Source organism: Schistocerca americana, unplaced genomic scaffold, assembly GCF_021461395.2.
Source record: "Schistocerca americana isolate TAMUIC-IGC-003095 unplaced genomic scaffold, iqSchAmer2.1 HiC_scaffold_409, whole genome shotgun sequence".
NCBI classification, from domain to species: domain Eukaryota; kingdom Metazoa; phylum Arthropoda; class Insecta; order Orthoptera; family Acrididae; genus Schistocerca; species Schistocerca americana.
In genome coordinates, this window is record NW_025726136.1 from 47,501 (window position 1) to 52,500 (window position 5,000).

The 5,000-nt window shown below is 54.3% G+C and overlaps 1 non-coding gene across 1 annotated transcript in view; it reads left to right on the top strand.

Moving 5' to 3' along the window:
* Positions 1-4,118: 4,118 nt before the first annotated feature.
* Positions 4,119-5,000, top strand: part of LOC124582320 — a 1,910-nt gene continuing 1,028 nt past the window's right edge. The window contains exon 1 of the ribosomal RNA XR_006973886.1: positions 4,119-5,000. This exon is cut by the window's right edge and continues 1,028 nt beyond it. This is a non-coding gene — a ribosomal RNA (small subunit ribosomal RNA).

Consider the following 5,000-nt stretch of genomic DNA (forward strand, 5'->3'; position numbering starts at 1 on the left):
GGCAGCTAGGAGGCGCTCCATCCATGTCGGTACCGGTGAGCGTTGCACTCGCAGTCGCAAAAACGTACGGCAAGTATATTACTCGGAAGAGTCAATGACAGTCCAAGCCCCCCTGCGTGGGAAGAGTCTTCCTAGGCCATGACCCACCGGAAGGGCGCAGCGTCCCCCACCCCAGACATGTGACGTCACACTATCGGTATTGACGACTAGACTGATTCCTTATAATCATTTGCGATACACCGGTGGAAGCTGCCGAGACGAGTAACTACATAGCGGGCTCGCCGTGTCACTAATGTACAGAGATACAATAGTTTCGACTGGAACCGGATTAAACGTATACACGGCGCTGATTAGTAATAGATAGAGCCATCAGAATACAGATAATGTATACAACTGTCCGTATACATGCTGAAAGACTCTGCTCACAATCACACGTCAGCCAGACACTCTTATCACGCACTACTCTCTGCCTGTAACAGGCACACAGACAATATGTAAGCACCAGCATGGAACAACACCCAGTGCATCCTCTCTGCCACATTAGACAATCCACACTATCATAACCAGACCGGGAGGTCCACTCACAAAACAGAATATCTCACCCTTCCGACAACCACCATTGCTCAGCTAAGCCACCAACACCCACACATGTCCTACACAGGGGTGCACCCAACATCACAATACTGCCTCCTGTCACACCACACAAACAATGGCAGGAATGAAAGACACAGGTCTGCCACAAGCATGGAATCAGAGCGCCGCCTGTTATGAGCCAAAGGTGCACCCTGACGTGGCAAATCAGATGATGCCGCAGTCATTTACTTACGATAATCACAATCAACAAACCGGCCCCCCCCCCCCCCCCCCAAAACACCTTTCCTTACAACAATGTGTACCTTAACCTAACCCGTATTGTACCTTAACCTAACCCGTATTGTACCTTAACCTAACCCGTATTGTACCTTAACCTAACCCGTATTGTACCTTAACCTAACCCGTATTGTACCTTAACCTAACCCGTATTGTACCTTAACCTAACCCGTATTGTACCTTAACCTAACCCGTATTGTACCTTAACCTAACCCGTATTGTACCTTAACCTAACCCGTATTGTACCTTAACCTAACCCGTATTGTGCCTTAACCTAACCCATATTGTGCCTTAACCTAACCCGTATTGTGCCTTAACCTAACCCGTATTGTGCCTTAACCTAACCCGTATTGTGCCTTAACCTAACCCGTATTGTGCCTTAACCTAACCCGTATTGTGCCTTAACCTAACCCGTATTGTGCCTTAACCTAACCCGTATTGTGCCTTAACCTAACCCGTATTGTGCCTTAACCTAACCCGTATTGTGCCTTAACCTAACCCGTATTGTGCCTTAACCTAACCCGTATTGTGCCTTAACCTAACCCGTATTGTGCCTTAACCTAACCCGTATTGCGCCTTAACCTAACCCGTATTGCGCCTTAACCTAACCCGTATTGCGCCTTAACCTAACCCGTATTGCGCCTTAACCTAACCTATATTGCGCCTTAACCTAACCTATATTGCGCCTTAACCTAACCTATATTGCGCCTTAACGTAACCCGCGTTGCGCCTTAACGTAACCCGCGTTGCGCCTTAACGTAACCCGCGTTGCGCCTTAACGTAACCCGCGTTGCGCCTTAACCTAACCCGCGTTGCGCCTTAACCTAACCCGCGTTGCGCCTTAACCTAACCCGCGTTGCGCCTTAACCTAACCCGCGTTGCGCCTTAACCTAACCCGCGTTGCGCCTTAACCTAACCCGCGTTGCGCCTTAACCTAACCCGCGTTGCGCCTTAACCCAACCCGCGTTGGGCCTTAACCCAACACCCGTTGGGCCTTAACCCAACACACGTTGGGCCTTAACCCAACACACGTTGGGCCTTAACCCAACACACGTTGGGCCTTAACCCAACACACGTTGGGCCTTAACCCAACACACGTTGGGCCTTAACCCAACACACGTTGGGCCTTAACCCAACACACGTTGGGCCTTAACCCAACACACGTTGGGCCTTAACCCAACACACGTTGGGCCTTAACCCAACACACGTTGGGCCTTAACCCAACACACGTTGGGCCTTAACCCAACACACGTTGGGCCTTAACCCAACACACGTTGGGCCTTAACCCAACACACGTTGGGCCTTAACCCAACACACGTTGGGCCTTAACCCAACACACGTTGGGCCTTAACCCAACACACGTTGGGCCTTAACCCAACACACGTTGGGCCTTAACCCAACACACGTTGGGCCTTAACCCAACACACGTTGGGCCTTAACCCAACACACGTTGGGCCTTAACCCAACACACGTTGGGCCTTAACCCAACACACGTTGGGCCTTAACCCAACACACGTTGGGCCTTAACCCAACACACGTTGGGCCTTAACCCAACACACGTTGGGCCTTAACCTGCTCTGTAATTGTCATACGACGCGTTAAATTAGTGTAGTGTTGCCTAACTGCAACCCCCGCAATATAGTTTGCTACCCGCACTGCCCGGTCCCCAGAGTATCGCTTCATGTTAAACACCTTGCAGCTATACACTGTAATGCGGATGGCAGCAGGACGTACATGCTCAATGCCCTTCGCAGTTGTTCATTGGCATTCGCATGGCGAAGCACAGCCTACGTTGTGGTACGGCTTGTGTCAACTGTCCGCTGATGTTGTACGTCCAAATCACACACTGTACTGCACATTGGTCCTCATGTACTGAATGATACATCGTGGTACATGTGTGACCGTACCACGACTGCGCCAACAACGGCGAACCATACGGTCCAAATATTGTGCACTCAGCTACGTGTCGTCTCCCTATAAGAGCTGGATTGCAGTATGGTATGCCGTGGATGGCGATCAGCATGAGCCGTCTGTTGATGTAGTGGCGCGTGTTGTCAGACGTAGTCGTCTCTTCTCACTCACCGTGATAGCATGGTGCACTGCGTTCCACATCTGCGACATGCGACAGAGGCCGGTTGACAGTCGTTCGCGCAATGGACATCGCATACGTACGGGGGCCACCTTCCACGTGTTCGCGAAGCGTGCACATGTTGTTGCGTGTATGTGGGCAGACATAGTGTGTCGTGACACCTGACACAGGCATGCAACAATCGTTGAATTTGCAAATGGCGATGGACGTCTACGTTTGCTGGTGACGTTACGCAAATGAACAACTGGTAAACCGTTGTGGTGCGGTTGTTCTCGCTAGAGGTGAATCAGTGATGGCGACGATCGGTTGAGCTACCAACCGGTTGTTTCAGCGATACCCACCATGCCCACGAACGTGAATGGCATGTGGGTGTGAAGCGATACGCGGCGGTGGCTGGGTGGGACCGTCCCCGGCCGGTGAGGGGGGGCCTCCCGGCGTGCTGGCCGCGCGGTGCGTGGGCGCACGCGCTACAGCCGGCTGGTGGGGGCGGCCAGTGGCAGGCGCGCCGGCCGACGGAGGCGGCAGGCGGCGCAGCTGCGCGCCGGCGCACCCTGCACGCGGCGCCGTGCGGCCAAAGTAGGTCCTCGCGGGCCCGGTGCGAAGCGCGGTGGACATCTGCAGTGTGCTGGTCCGATTGAGGACTGTGTGCGCTGAGGATGCGCCGCCGCCCGGCGCTCGGCGCCGCGACGCCGTCTGCTGCTCGGTCGCCTCTGCGGTTCTCGCAGGTGGTTTGTATCGCAGCTGTGCGGACGTGTTGGCGCGTTCGCTTCGGCACCCAAGTGGGGCTTTTGTCCTTCTGTGGCGCTGGCGTTGGAGCTGCCGGCCACCGTAGGTGGCGCGTGTTGTCTCCCGCCGGCAATGCCACGACAGCACGCTCCCGGGCCTCTGTCGGCAGCGGCAAGCTCAGTTGGGAGCACGGGTGGTCGCACCTAAAGCGTCTACTCGCCAAACTCCGGGCGATTGCGCCTCTCTCGAACCCGACCAAGTACTTAGGACGGCGCTGCGCGCCGCCGGGACCTGAGAGGGTTTCGAGGTGTATTGTGCAGGGGAGCTCAGCCTCCTCCTGTTTGCAGAATAATTGAGCGGACGCTTGCGTGTTCGCGCGGGCCCCCGGGACACACTCCCGGGCGGCCGGCTGCTCAGCTCTAGTTGACGCAGCTCCCTGGTTGATCCTGCCAGTAGTCATATGCTTGTCTCAAAGATTAAGCCATGCATGTCTCAGTACAAGCCGCATTAAGGTGAAACCGCGAATGGCTCATTAAATCAGTTATGGTTCCTTAGATCGTACCCACGTTACTTGGATAACTGTGGTAATTCTAGAGCTAATACATGCAAACAGAGTCCCGACCAGAGATGGAAGGGACGCTTTTATTAGATCAAAACCAATCGGTCGGCTCGTCCGGTCCGTTTGCCTTGGTGACTCTGAATAACTTTGGGCTGATCGCACGGTCCTCGTACCGGCGACGCATCTTTCAAATGTCTGCCTTATCAACTGTCGATGGTAGGTTCTGCGCCTACCATGGTTGTAACGGGTAACGGGGAATCAGGGTTCGATTCCGGAGAGGGAGCCTGAGAAACGGCTACCACATCCAAGGAAGGCAGCAGGCGCGCAAATTACCCACTCCCGGCACGGGGAGGTAGTGACGAAAAATAACGATACGGGACTCATCCGAGGCCCCGTAATCGGAATGAGTACACTTTAAATCCTTTAACGAGTATCTATTGGAGGGCAAGTCTGGTGCCAGCAGCCGCGGTAATTCCAGCTCCAATAGCGTATATTAAAGTTGTTGCGGTTAAAAAGCTCGTAGTTGGATTTGTGTCCCACGCTGTTGGTTCACCGCCCGTCGGTGTTTAACTGGCATGTATCGTGGGACGTCCTGCCGGTGGGGCGAGCTGAAGGCGTGCGACGCGCCTCGTGCGTGCTCGTGCGTCCCGAGGCGGACCCCGTTGCAATCCTACCAGGGTGCTCTTGAGTGAGTGTCTCGGTGGGCCGGCACGTTTACTTTGAACAAATTAGAGTGCTTAAAGCAGGCAAGCCCGC